The 15,695-nt window shown below is 43.9% G+C and overlaps 1 protein-coding gene across 3 annotated transcripts in view; it reads right to left on the bottom strand.

Moving 5' to 3' along the window:
- The window catches only part of LOC109984185 (nck-associated protein 5), a 116,297-nt gene that overhangs the window by 86,344 nt on the left and 14,258 nt on the right, over positions 1-15,695 (bottom strand). The gene's annotated exons all lie outside the window — the stretch shown is intronic.

Below are 15,695 nucleotides of genomic sequence, written 5' to 3'. Positions count from 1 at the left end.
CTCTTGGGTAAACGGTTATCTCAGTGGGACAGATGCTCTCCATTGATTTCTAGACACTGTGGTCATGAGCTCGCGCAGTGTAATTGAATAATGGGGATTCCCATGAAGAGGTCACCAGGCCAGGAATCTCAGCCTGGAAAAAAAACGCAGACATTTATTTTGTGCCCCTTTCTTAGCTGTATTCTTATCATCTACGACAACTGCAGCTCCCTTTTTCTGCCCCGAAGCATCTTATTCATAGGCTGTGTTTGTAATCTCTAATTAGAAACCGGCAACAACAAAAAAAAAAAGCCAATCTAAGAAAACACAAACTGTTCTTTTGAAAAGGAACTTTTGAAAACCAAAGGGAATTGGGAAACCAAACAAAGTTCCTGTGGTTTCAAATTTTCCAAAGACCCCTGTTGTTGTACCATGAAAATGAAAAATTAGCAACGTGTCAGGTCTATATGGAAATGTGACTTTTGGAAAATAAGACATGAGAACAATGCACATATCTGGGGTAGCACATCTGCATTTGGGGGTTAGAAAATACCAGAAAAACACAACACAACAAGCAAACAACTGAAAACCAGCTTGACTATAAAATAGTCAAATGTAAAGGTTTATTCTGACCTCCCTCTGACCCAGCTTCAGGGTCCGAGCAGACTTTAAGTACTTCTGCTATCACTGCATGTGCTTTTTTTAACCTGCGGCCCTGAGAGTAAACTTGAATTAGACCAGATGTTCACAAGCACAGGCTGCTGGTCTAAATTCAGTAAGTGCACTTGTTTTGTCTCCACCGCTCCCTCTTCGGGTGCCGGTCTCCCACTGTTCCTTCTGAAGTAATTATCGCTCTTAATCTCGCATCTGAGACCGCCAACTCAAGGCGTCCATCACCACCAGCTTGCCCCGGTGCCAGCAGAACATGGCAAATGCCCAGGCATCCTGCAGAGTCGCCAGTCAAGGGCACTCTGGGTGACCATTAGGCAAACAGGGCCGAAGCCAAAGCAAAGACAACAGATCGATGCTGAACAGCGTGGTGCCATATTTTCCAATTCCTGTCATACTTTGTGATATTTTGTAGCTCCGAAAACTGAAACGAAATAACAGCAACTCCTGATCTTTTCATCATCTCTTCCATCATTGTGGTCATTTATTGTAACTCCACCAGTGTGACAAGTCTTTCATGTTTGGAAAGCCACCAATTACACTGTTAAACAACAGTGCCCCAAAGCCATCTGCTAGACTGAGATAGCCCCAGCATGAACGGCACTCTCATCTTAGCTGAAAGGCCATTAGCTCTCAGCTCCCAATGTTCCCAAACTTGTACTTTACAATCTGCTCCAACTACAGCTAATCAATACCCAAAAACCCATAGTGGAATGATCACATTTATGTTACTCTTTGAACCTTGGGGGATGGGATGAAGCCAGAAGCTGGAAAATATTTTCGCAGAACAGGTTCCGAACATGTTGACAAAATTTAGATTTTCTGTTTTAAAATTGTTTTAAAATTATGCAATCTTTGTTATTTTAATAATCGATAGTATTGAACAGTAACAAAGCATTAAAAGAACTACATATATTTCAGATGACAGGTGCAGTGGGGAGGAATGAATCCATCATATTTGCATGCAAACTCCTACACAATGTCTAAATTGCACAAATACGTACGCAACGCTAAACATTGGCAACATATTTGTGCAATTTAGATTTAATGAAATAAGCATCTAAAAAAAGGTGCAAGACACCACGATCATTCATTCTCACTCTGCCACCTCATCAAGACAATGTGTGACTCCCTTCTCAATCAGACAAATACACCGTCTGGGGTAAAACGCCTGTCTCCTAAAGACCATCAGCAACGCGATCCCATGATTATGGCTGCTGCACAAAGGCGAACCTTCTTCATGAAAGCCCCACATCAGGGGAAATATTTACAGGCCACATCAAACATGGAGTAAAGCTGCCTAAGTCAGTGTTGTCATCACGCAGACCTCTCATAATGACAGGGCACTGAAATAATCCTCAGCACACATGAAGGAATGCAGGGAATGCGGCATGCTTGTTGTCATGTGAAATGGAGGTGGGGGGGTATTTAAAGCAGAGATTTAAAGCATGACTCATGTATGTTATGCCGTATGGTATATCTTCAGGCGGGCATTATTTCTGACGTTTTAACGGCGTGAGAGAAAGCTGCAGCATTCCGACGAGACCCAGGTACTCACGAGTAGAGTGAAAAACACACTGAGCCGAGACTTGATTGAGAGGCTTATTTCTCAGGACTCTTGCAACTGCAGAGCAGCCCAACAATCACTCACCGTGGTTAAAATGTCCAAAAGAGATGTAAGCTTATAAGACGTCCATAATCGCACTTAAAGAAAACTTCATCATTGAGAGGATTTTGGTAAGAATCTGCACATCCTTTCCTGGACAGAGAGAACATGAGGAATTTTGATCGAGTGCTACATGTTATTTTGATAAGGAAGCCCTAAGCGGACATACCTTCGTGGATTCTATGTCACTCTCTATTTTACCTTGTTAAAGTTGTTTTCTTTCAAGATCTTATTATGTCGTTATCCCAAGAGTTTCCAAACAAAGAAATATTTTCAGCTGCCTTGGAGGTAAGACAAGTTTTGTCTGAAAATGTATGGAGAACATCAAAAGCCAATTTTAGGTGTTGGTTTACAAATGGTACCAATGTAGCTGCCAATCAAACTATGGACCTTGCACAACATTGGATTAAAAGCATTCATTGGACATGGTCAGGTTTTTGCCATTATCCTGTTAGCAGGGGCTAAGCTAAGGTTAACCTGGCAGGTAATCTGTTTGCCAATGTTCTTGCTCTATGACCGCAGGTTCCTTTATGATGTTTATCCGGCCATGTTTGCTCATGTGTGAGAGCCTTTGATAAAGAAGCACTCAGTAGCCGTGGAGGGAAAGGGCTCCCCGCCCTGTGCGCTGCTTGATTCCCACATCCAGTCCCCTCCAACTGCTCATGTGCCTTTATGAAATTTTAAAATACGAGCGCCGTCCCCCCCCCCCCCCCCCCACTGCTGCTTTGGCACCAAGGAGCAGGGACGGGGAAAAACAGACACACACTTCTGTTAAAATCCACACAAACATTCAAACAGACACTCAAAGCAAATGCAATCTGTTGAAGATTAAGAGCCAGATTTTAAGTAATAAAACATCAGATGCATCATTCATCCATATGAGCCTCACAAGCACGCTCGCCTCCCTTCACACATTCTTGAAGATTAACAGGGATGGAATCACATCCTAGACAAGCGTCTGGATCTTATAAAGACCTCTTTGGAGTCGACTGGAGAAAACAAATAAACCTTAAGCTAGATAAAACTCTGACCTAGGTCATAGTTGCTTCAAGTCCTGGGTGTGATGAGCTCCCTCCGACGCCTTGATGTGTCTACAGATCAGAGGCTCAGGCTGGCGTTGCAGATAAGACACCTTTGCATGCAGCATTCAGCTAAGAGACCCTGCCAAAGACAAGGTCACAACCTCTACCCTCTATACCGCCGTGCCCCAACCCTCTGCGCCAACCAATCTCTGCTCCCACAGACTGATGACATGCTCGCATGGCCTTTGGGACTACAAAAACACTGGGCTTCGAATTTGACGGAAAGCGTAGCTCCCAGACGTGCTACTGCAAGTCAAAGGTTATGCCAATTGACTGTAAGATTTCTTTCAGGGTGTATTTTTATGGCACACTTGAGAATGAATTATGACAGTGTCTTTGCAAGGTGTGGAAGATATACCACATCTGATACGGCTGTTAGGCTTGGCCGTCTGCCAGAGACACTGCTGGGTTTGCAGCCAACTCCTCCTGCCATCCAATACTCCAAAGTTTATGTGTAGATCGTCAGCGAGATGTAAACACCGCAAATTTAATTTGCATGAATGAAATCGTGTTTCCGTATGCCAGTGTAATTCAAAATGTCAGTGATCCTATTGTAATTAAGCAATCAGTCAGACGAATGGTGTCTTCTAGAAACCTGCCTCGGCTTGTATCATGTCTCTGCATCAGCCAGGCTCGGTTAAATTCATTAGTCTTATCAGCATGTTTGGACGCTCTGGCTGATGATCCTTCACTCGAAGCTCCTTACTCACATCCTTAAAGACCTGCTGTCGGGGTATCAGCCCAGCCATCGGCTCTCATATCCTCAGACCCTGATAACTCGACCGGTAACCCTGCCTTTTTATCAGTGGAAAGGGCATCTACTCAGGTTCATATGTGTGATGTTTCACATAGGGAAAAAGATACAGGGATCTGTGCAGTGTCAGGTGCATCAGTTTGGTGAAGTTTGGTGTCGGGGAGAGACAAGATGTTTGATGTTTGGTCTTGACGTTTGAAGACCGCTGCGTCCTTGGGATAATAAGTTAATTCATTCATGAGGAAATTGCTGATTCTAGAGAGAAAACATTTTGATGTGAATGGGCAGAGAGATGCGTCCCGATCCATCCGTGAGAAATTGTTCCCACCCTGCCGAACAATGCACCACAGCCTAAAAGCTCAGCGACTGTAAAGTTGTAGAGGCTCACACAGTCGCTGTATTGAGTCGAGGACATTCAGGTAACAAATGCCTCCAGTGAGCAGGATATTCTTCATCTGCCTACCTGCCACAAATGGAGCAGTGTCAGGGAATATGGATTACTTTAGATACAAAAGGGAGCCTGTTCATCATCTAGAGGGAGTTTCAACAGTTTGGGTTATCTGATGTTCTTCCTCCAGCAGCACCTACGGCCCAGCCCAGTCTCAAACATCAACACTTAACCACCGTCAGGAATCCAAATCCCTGCAGATTATCTTTCCAAACATTAAGATACGGCCAACACTCAAATAGCCTCCCGTCTGTTCGGGCTCCTCCTCTGCTCTTTAGGGTTCGAATGAGTGGGCCATTCATGCCTGTAGGGAACAGTGGCAAAGCTGTTCACAGCACAAACCTCACAGGGGAGAGCTGAAAAAGTAGCTTGGGAATGAAATACATGGGATCCGACATTGCTATTTGATCACTTCGACAGAGCTGCTTGTGTGAAAAAGCATGTAAAGTGCATCATTGTGAACTTTACTGAATCTTTACTGAGCAGCCAAGTATCAATTAAAAAAACAAAGGATAGTAAAATCTATTTCCCCAATCAGTTTTCTTTTCAGAAGCCAGTCAATCATGAAGCACTGAAAGAATGGCAAAATGGAAGAACTGCACAAGGACCTTTGTGTTTCCCATGGTGAAAGTAATCTAAAAGAAAAACTGACTTGCCTTCATACAAGAATTTTGCCCAACTCTTAATATCTTCCTTAATTATTGGTCCTGGTTATGCAGCCCGAAGTATAGACCGGATTGAAGAGCCAAACCTTTTTACTTTGTCAGTATCAGTATTTCTCATGCACACAACTACTTTTTCCATTTTTTAATAACCATCCATCAGTCTGTTTCCTTTGTCACTTCAATCTATTCCCCTCAGGTTTTGCACTGAGCCTCTGTTTTAAATCTGCAAAAACACACATGAGGGAGGAGCAGTCGAGGAATGCTGCTTTTAGAAAGAAAAACAAATACACAGTGTGTTCATGCTGGTACCAATGTTTCCAGACAGGATGGGAATCTAGGAAACAGGCAATGTTCAGGGGGTAGGAGTATGCCCAGATTTTACAAGCCTGGGGTGGGTGGGGGGGGGATTGTTGGGTTTTACTATCATCTGGGGGCCAATAATCAGCCAGGTGTACTTGGAATGGGTGGGAGAGTGGCGATGACAGGAATGAAAAGGAAACCAGGACCTGGCAGTGTAAAGGAGCGCAGGGAAAATAGAGGGGCTTCTGTCTGAGAGAGAAATAGCCATCGAGAGACGGAGGGGATCAGAGAGACAAAAGCAACAAAAAAAAAAAAAAAAGGGGATGGGCATAAAACAAAATGTTGAGAAGACAAATCCTCAGCTGGTGCTGACGGGCTTTTAGGAAAAACAACAGACAAGAGAGAAAGAAAGGGATGACTAACAAAGGATGGGCCGAACAGTTAGGAGAAGTAGTTGATGAGGATAACACCTGAGGATGTCAAGGAATCTTTACAAAAAGGGATAAAATGTGAAATGAATCTCAACTCACTTCTTTTGGCCTTCACATGGACGGTTCACGGTCAAATGATTGGTACGATCAAGGACCATATGCATACAGAAGAGCAGACACCAAGGTCATTCCTCACATTTACAAGTGGTTGAAGAGTACGTCAACAAGATTTTATCGGTCTGATGGCTCGTGTTTTAAAAAAAAAAACTGGCACCCTTCCATAAATTCCGTCGACAAAAATCGTATCCAGAGTCGTATTTTATTGCCCGCTGACATGACTGGCAGTTTATTTTTCCACCACTACTTCCATTCCCAAACCTTGGTTTCTATATGCCACAGTTACAATGACAAAAAACTGTCCAACACAAACTTTGCGGAACGTCTCCGCCTTTGACTGATAGACAAAGTAGCCCAGAAGAAGGATGGAGAAATCCAATAACCACAGCTATTCACGATGTCTCAAACATCAACAGTATTAGTAACACGTTGTCGATGATGTCAAGGATTTAGTCCAAACATGGCTAAGTGGTAAACCAACAGAAAGCGAAAAGAGACCAAGAGCATGGGAGAATGAGAGAAACCCTTTTGGGGAGTGACAGGAGAAGGGGCAGATCAGAGCCACGGGCTGATGCTAAGCAGATGTTGGTTGGTTCGCAGGGGGAAGTCGGGCTTCTGTTTATGCAGGCTTTGACAGACGGGCGCCGCACCTAACCGAGCGGTTCTGTGGATGAAGCATTTGGGAGTGTGTAGAGAGAGAGAGAGAGAGAGAGAGAAGGCTGATCAAGAAGCAGTGACTGTGTCCCTTCACGGGAAATTAGGCACATTATAGATTGCGCTAAAGCCCTCAAGAGGATCCATTCAGCATTATCTGTACTCTCCAGCTCGCCTCTCCAGCATTTCTCACCTCTTCTCATTACAGTTCGTTGGTAGGCTCTGTGTCATCATGATGCCCAGTGTTTGATGCCCTTTTTTTTTTTTTTTTTTTAAAGATTGGTTCTTTCCAATGGCCCAGAATTATACTCAGATACACAAGAAATGTAGGTCCTTAAGAGATACCTGAAACGACCCATTGCACAATGATGCTTTAAGACCCTGGTTCATGATACCAGGTGAAAATGAAAGAAAAGTACCAATATATCACCTTCTTTGCAAAGGTCCAGCTGCCAGGACAAGAGAGGATAACATCCAAGGTTGTAAATTATAACCCACAAATTAAACAAAGTCTATTCCGCAACAGTCTCCTGACCTCCAAAGCGTGCGGTTTGGCAGAGATATTTCTTGCGCCGGATAGTTTGTCAGATTCTCTGACGTTTCACGTGCATTAGCTTTCAGGCCTCGGCTTTATCGCAGCTCCTCCGTTGTTTAATCCAGCGGCTGATTTATTGATGCAGGCTTGTCTGTGTGCCGAGACGTTCCCAGCCCAGGTGCCGGGCAGATGTCGAGGCAAGCGCGGATGGAGGAATTCCTGCTAATGTCAAGCCTCTGATTTTTCTCTTCTCCGCCTTCGGGATGGGAGAGGGAGATTACCCCTGCAGGCATGCAAGGAACCATAACCGGAGAAATGGTAATGTGACAAGAAGACGGTGTTTGTTTGTGATGCTGTCATCCCCTGAACCCACCTGTGCCACTCATGCTTATCAGATCCACATTTCCTATCTTACCTGACAGTGACGGCTCCCCGATACAGTGATGTGATTTCTTCTTTTAAAGGGGGGAAGGTTCAGTAGAAGACTGATTTATAAGAAATGCATAAAGAGATGGGATGTGGTGACTTTTGACCTCTACTGCAGGACTCGGTGCTGCGATTATTCCCATGGTCATGAATTATTTCAGAAGAGGATATCCGCTGCGCATCTTCCCAGACAGACTGTGGGGGTGGCAGCATGCAGCCTCTGGGTTAACACAACCAGGCTTGTGGCCAAAAGGTTGCCTCTCTGAATCTGAGAACTAACTGCAAACAAATTTGCATGGTGGGGGAGGTGAATGAGTAATGCCGCACTTCCTCAAACAGATATGTGCCCCTGACCAACACAGGCCGTCAATAGAGTTGCCCAGTAGCCTACATTACAAGAATGCGGCGATGCCGGCGTGGGTGGTGTAAATCTAGGTAACCCCCACCCTGCAGGCATTGCTGTAAATAAGAATGTCCTCAGTGAGCTCCCCTTGTTAAATAATACATGTTCGACAATGCCTGCTTTGGTGCTTGCTCGACGAACCTTCAATCGTAAGTTGGCGAGTTTATGACAGAAAAAGCACGACAGACAAAAAAAGAAAACAGGAACATGCATTTACAGATATACAACTGTTTCAGACCTGCCGCTATCTTGAACAACTTGCAGTGCAACATGTTTATTTTGCAAGTTGACACTGCTGAACGAAAGTCCAGCTCTAGCTCCTCTGTGTTAGCAATCATGTTTGTCTGCTGTTGTAATGGGGGTTGGCGGTGTAGAGCGGCTTTATCAGAGGTTTTTTGGCACATGACAGCCGCTTACTTCCCCTTGAACTTGATGAAACAGACTCCCATTTTGCAAAAAAAAAAAAAAAAAGGACCAGACCAGAAGTTTTTAGTCCTTATGTTTCAGCTTCAATGTGAGAGCAGCGATTTTAGCTCGAAGAGATCATCCACTTTGGCTGCATCCATTTAATGGGTTAATGTGAACAAAGACCTCTCAGTGCAGCAGCTCACCGCACTCCGTCAAGTGATCTGAAAGGAGGGACTGGGAGTCCAATAATTCAGCAGCATAAAATATTTAAATCACCCATCATGGACTTTTGAAAGGCATTATTGCAGCCTATTCCAGGGAGCTTTTTACAGTCAGACCTCGTCCAGGTTGGAAAGGAATTTCAATAGGGGTCTCGGGCCAACCGCACACTGTATTTACACAGTAAATGGCACTAAATCCTTCTTATCATCTCAAGTGCAGGCTTATTTTTAGCAACCATATTTGTTTTATTTCTTCCAGATGGGAGCTGGGGAAGAATTTGACATCAGCACTGTTTCTCTTTAAGCCTCAGACTGGATGACATCAGTGGACTTGAATAACTCCCTTGGACTGAAACACGTGGGATTTCTCTGTGTGAAGAATTTCTCAGAGTGTCAAAAGTTTATCTGCTAGATAAATTAAATTTCCCTGGTTATTATGACTGACTTTCCTAGACAGGAACCAGAATTCGAATATTGTTTGTTTGTATTAATATGTTGCTTAGTGGATTTCATATCCTGAGATGTCGCAGCACTTAAACTCTTTCAGATATTTAATGATCAGAAGGGGGTTTCTACTGTGGGAAAATGTCGCAGTGCATGGACCTGAATTTCCTCTGCTTAGGCCGGCTATTTGCTCTTACAATAACAACACTGTTCTATCGTTATTATTTGTTTACCCAGCTAACCCTCTTTATCTGGGGCAGCCCCCCTTTTAGCGAACGCTCTGGCATTCTCTGAACCCTCTGGAAACCATTTCTCAACCGGCGCCCTCCAATAGGCTGATTGAAGTGAGGAAGGGTTACAATGGCTCACCCATCAGATGCCCCCTACCCCTGAAAGCATGAGCCATGGTATTATACATGTCCTTTTATAAAACCATGGCTTTATGGAGCACATGCTAGAGCGTTCTGCTTTGTTGCCCTTGTAGGTCAGAAGTTGGGCTGACCACCCTGCCGGTATTATTCATGGAGGTCAACATGGGAGTCGAAAAAAATGTTGCTTTTTTTTTTCTTTTTTTTTTTTTTAAACTTTCGAATGGGGCAAACCTACTGCTAAAAAATATGTTGTTGGTTAGTCCAGCAGTTCCCAACCTGTTATCCTTGGGATCCCTCCCACATGAAAAAAAAGTGATGCATTTTTAAATCAATTGTTTGTATTTAAAACTTTACCATTATATTCTGGTATTAGCCAACCAGAATAGGTACTTGGCATTTAAGGATGAACGGACTAACAGATGAAAAAAGCAGAGCTAGCCTAGGAACAGAGAAACTCATTTGTATTCATTTATAAAAGAGGAGCATGCATCTTTCATCAGGGTTTTATGAGGGGACAAATTGCTGTGTTCTGTATTGTTGTGTTGCCCCCCTTTTGGAAGTTGATACCTGATCAGACTGTTGGTTCACTGGGGTCTGAAAGGAGCTGGTGACGCCCGCGTGAATAGAAAGCCTGATGGGAAAATGAACAGCTTTCACCATCGGTTCATTTCAGCATCCTCTCTGGGCAACATGAGAGATCCATTTACAGTGAAACATATCCTGAGATCATTCAAAAAAATGCTTCTCCGCGTTGCCGGGGCGCACAGACCCCATGCTGGAGTCGAGCCATGCAAGCTGTGCAGGGGAAGTGGGTCAGGGGGAGAAAAGGCTTAATAATGCACTAATTCAGCTGGTTTGACTTCTGTCTCCTCATTTGAGACAGCGGAAGGGCGGGGAAGTCGGAAAATGCGACCAGGAAATGCCTCCAAAATAAAGCTGATTGAGGGGCAGAGCTGAAATATTCAACAAAGAGTAACTATTTGTAGCATATTAAGCTCATTTCCTGCTGAATGAAGCTAATTCCAGAGACATTAATGTAAGACAAGAATCATGGGAATTTCGCTTGCTGCGCATAATTTCCTGCATTCTCCTCCAGCTGTTGTGCCAGATGGATGGCTCGATAGCCCTCCGGCCGCCACGGGTTCCCAACAATAGCCCCTCCGCGACCACCGTGACCACACACAAAGGCAGTCGTTGACCACGGACACCGCACACAATCAGCGCCCCCCCCCCCCCCCGAGGGTCAAACACTCTTGTGCGGAGCATCCCTCATTCAACCCGGGCTCACCTGAGGCTCCGAACGCCTCATAAAACCTCAATCACTGCTCGGACGTCTGGCTGCAGAAAGAGAGACGGAGAGGATCCTGGAAAATCATTGAGCGCCACGAGCACATCACCATAAAGTTGAGTTATGGACTCATGAAAGGCGTGCAGATCATATTATGTCTTTAGAAAGTGACGGAGGCTCGATAATGTGAGTGGCTCCAGCTAGCCGGGCGACTCACACGGACAAATGTTGCTACATGCAGATGATATTGATTCCTCTTATGGATCTTTAGAAGGCATAGTCTGCCTTTGTAATGACAGAGAGCCTGGCATTCAAATTACTTCATCTCAACAATCAATGAGCCGTATTAAAAGGCAGGAAATGCACAGCAAACATGTGCATTAAGACTATAAACTTCTCGAGTTCAATGAGTTCAAACCTGACCTCATTTCTGCTTTTGCTACATTTCTACATCAAATTGTTTTAAATCCCACTTGACTTAATAAATATACTATAAAACTCCTGCCTCTAAAATTAAAGGTAATCGTCTTTTGGAGAAAAAAAAAAAAAAAACAGAAGAGGAATCACATCCAGTTGGCCGGTTGAAGATGAAACCAAAGCACTCTCTGCAGCGTCTAATTGGATCTGCAGAAATGGCCAATCTTCCACCCACTGACTCTTTGTAATGGTTCTCCATCAAACCGCTCCCTGCATGGATTTCCTTCTAATCATAGTAACGGCTCGGCTCCGCTTATTGATACTTGGCATTTGAGATAATGTGGCGGCAGTAAAGCCCTGAGATAACACGATTGAACACCAGGTGGAAATTGCTCTAAAAAAAAAAAAAACGAGGCCGCATGACGAGGGGACTGAACTCGCAGGCAGGGAGAAGATCAACACAAGCCCACCTATCAGCCCTGACAGCACCCGACTCCTCAAATACTGCGAGCGGCGTGAAGGTCACTGCCTCCCGACTGCCAGGCGGTGGTGTAAGTATACCCGGCAGGCGGATGTGGAGAGCTGGACTCTACTCAACTCCCTCTTTTTGGACCTTTTTGCAGAGCGGAGGCGAGGCTAGCGTCAAGCGCAAACGCTTCTGACAGAGCGCATTAGCCACGTCAGGCGATTCCCTGCAGACAACACCTTATTATAACGCAACACATTGCTGCAGTTTGAGGCTAAACAGACCGCTCCGATTTTTGCCGTTGATACATTTTGCATATAGCGAGTTCCAGTGCAGGATATAGAGATGATAACATTTGTGCTGTGAAAATAACCACGGGCCTTTTTCCTTAAAACATGTGAGGGGAGAGGTCACTAAGACTGGACTGAAGCCGCTGATAGCTCCATGAACTGTACATAATCTGCCACATCTCAAGGTCCAATTACAAAGCATGTTGTTCTTATGAAATGCAGCTGACAAAGGGTCCAGTTTTGCCTCAAATGTTCCCATGATGGATGATTCAAACCAAGCAAACAGCACCACAGCACAGCGCAGTAATGGGTGCATTTTAACCTATGAATCTTTCAGTTAACAAGGCCCTTAGTTTCCCCAAAACAAATTTAACATTAACGTGGATGGCATTGAGTTGGTCGAATTGCCCTCAGAGAACTGGGCGAGATAATAGGAGCCTATCATGCAACCCGTATCATGACACAGTGGTGACAAACTTCCACATGAGGCTGCAGGCTCCCCCTCAGGGCTGCCACCCTGTGACGCACCACACAGACAGGCAGGTGATCTTTTGTTCAGCAGCGAGAAGCACAATATGAAAGAGAAAGAGAGCAAGAAACGGCAGGAGGGGAAGGCAAACAGATGAATTTAAAACAAAAAAAAAGAAATCATGAAAGACAAGCAGGCTCTCTCCCCAGACAATATCCAGGAGCTGCGTGGTGTCTCTGCAGAGCTGTCTGAAGTCAGGCTTCAATGAGAAACGGCACAGGGGACCAGAGGACGGGCGGCCAGGGCCAGGACACTGCAGGGAAGCGTCCAGCTGGAGCACCTGGTGTTCAGAGCGCTTTTACACACTGAAAAAGACACACACACACACACACACACACACACACCAACATGACGGCACCCATGTGAGCTGACCACATGGAGGCACACACTCACACCAGGACTGTTTGGCTTCTGTGTTCGCTTCCACATGAATAAGCTGCTGTGAGATAGAGAATCAGAGTGCTCATGAACACACACGTGTGCTTTATACAACCACCCACATGCACACATTTAACCAAACACACATATTTTAAGAACTATTGTCAGTTAAGGGCTTTTTCATTTTGCTACTTTTCTTATCTTTCACCCTTTGTGAACCAACCTTCTGTGGACACGTTGGTCTTTAATGATCCTGTCTAAAATCAGTTCATAATAAAAGCTATAATCCCAAGAGACTTCATTCTTTTTGCAGCTGAAAGAAAAAGCCTCTGAGTTTTGTATCATTAAATTAAATGCTTGTTGATTACATCACAAAAAATGGATCTTCAATAACCAGAGCCTTGATTTTTTTTTTTTTTGCAATAGAATGCCTGAAACTATAAACTTTTTTAGAAATTACGGATTTCAATATTTCCCGCAATGATGATATCACAATATGCAAAAATACCATTCTACATCCTGGTTAGTTCACTTGTATTGCATGATTTCAGGGATCGTCAAGAAAATGTTAACTTGGAGGTTAAACTTAACAATTTTCAACTCTGGATTTCTTACCAAAGGCTCAAAAAACATCCCTATCTTTAATTCGTTGGTCAGAAAATGTACTAGTTTGTTTAAAATGGAGCCACAGGAATGACAAGTTCCTTGTATATGAACTCAAGAAGGCACCAGTTTGAATTTGTCAAATCGATACTTCTGTTTTGACAGCACATTCCTCCCATCGCCTCCTGGAAGCAGGATGAGGCAGGTTTTCTGACACCACCCAAACTCGTACAGGAATTGAGCAACAGCGCTTTGGGATATCTCAGGGACGCTTACGTTATCAAGCTGTCATAAAAAACGTGCGAGTGTTTGATTTATGTCGAGTGGGAAAGTGACACATATTGAGCAATACGTGGGAGACAGAACATCTACCTGCCTACCAATAATTCCAAATAAAAACCGCAACAACTATAATTCTTACCTCATGTGTGTCTGTCGGCCATATTTGAGGCCTGTTTCGTGTCAAAGTTGTGTTCAAAGTGTAAACAAACTGACACTTCACTATAACACGATGACTTACAATGAGTAACAACATGACCTGGATATTTTTCGGACGTGTTTGTTCTGGGTGTGTTTTGGGTGGTGGGATGATAATCCATGCAAAGCTCTGAATCTGAATTTTAGCGGTTGAAAGCCAATAAGGCGCTATCAAAATGAGTTAATTAATCATCTCGGCTTCCTTTTCACCACCCTCCCATGACTGTCCCGGGGGCTTGTGTGTGTGTGTGTGTGTGTGTGTGTGTGTGTGTGTGTGTGTGTGTGTGTGTGTGTGTGAGAGCAGAGGGTGGTGCAGGTTGCAGCTGGGGGATATTAGCATAACGTAAAGTGAGCCAGCAGACTGCTGAGCTGCTGTAAGCCCGCTGCAAACCTCTGAGGGACAAACAGGAAACGTCTGACACCTGCTCTATTCACTGACCACTGAAAGAGGAGACATTTAAAAGACTGTAGAAACTGTATTAGATGCTAATGTGTGCATTTATTAACCTAAAACTAGTCATTAAGAGAATGAGGCTCATTAGAAGTCACATGTAGTTTCTATTGCTGCTGACAGTCCGTCGAAAGAAGCTAAGAATGTGTTTTTTTTCTTTCTTTTAGGACCGGGAAATGATGCCAAATCTGCATGGACAGACGTCAATCAATCAAATAACAACTCCTGTGCCTTATTAAAGCTTACACAAAGAAGGCAAATGTCTTCCCAAAGATTTATTTCATATTGTTGGATCATCATGCGACTGTCTCTCCTCCCAACTTGATTCATTTTAATGTTTTGCAGCTGCTCATCTCTTCTCTTCTCTTCTCTTCTCTTTTCACGCAAACAAGCTGATCACAATGCTTCCAGTCACCGGGTAATTATTCCCTTTAAAAACACACTCAATACATCACTCTACAGTGAGCAATAAAGTGACACTTCAGACACTTATGAATCATTGGCAATTAGCGTCATTGCCGCCAGGTGTTGCTGACGCAGCAGATGCATTTTTACAGCGATCGTATGTGACACATTGCATGTTGCACCTGTCCTGGACACTCCTTTGTGGTCGGAAATGTACCAACAAAACACATCTCACATCAAGTTTAGATTTAGAGGGGTTCAAGGGTCTAAACAAGACTGAGACGCAGGAGTGTTCTGGGATGTGAAGGCTACAGGAAAATGTCATACGATGTCCCAAGTCTGTTTTACTTGATTACGAAGAACTGTGATCACTGCAAACCAGAAGAGAAAAAGTGTGTGTGGTACTTGCTTAAAAGAAATCTGAATTGGAATCAGAACACAAGACTGAAAGTGAGATACAAAACTGGCTGAGCGGAGTCAACCCAAAGAGAAAAGACAAAACTCAGGATTGGTATACATATTGAAGCTAATTTTCTTCAGCTGCAAGCCTACAAATGCATGCATCTAACTCAGTTACCAAAATAAGTTTAAACGGATAAAAAACAAAGTTTCTGCTGATTTGAGACGATTACCAGTTTTCATTGACTCACTGGGGGACACTGGCTTGAATCAGATTGGACATAACAGACATAAAAATGAGAAAGTCTTGGGATGAACGGAAGTTAATGTCAGTCCTAAAGTCCATATTTGATTTGCTCTGGATTATAAACGTATTAGCAAATGGGTTAGAGCATGCATGTTTGCTCTTCTATCATAAA

Source organism: Labrus bergylta, chromosome 24 (genome assembly GCF_963930695.1).
Source record: "Labrus bergylta chromosome 24, fLabBer1.1, whole genome shotgun sequence".
In the NCBI taxonomy this organism is placed as follows: domain Eukaryota; kingdom Metazoa; phylum Chordata; class Actinopteri; order Labriformes; family Labridae; genus Labrus; species Labrus bergylta.
Note: the sequence above shows the minus strand (reverse complement) of the source record. Positions and strands in the feature narration are given on the sequence as shown.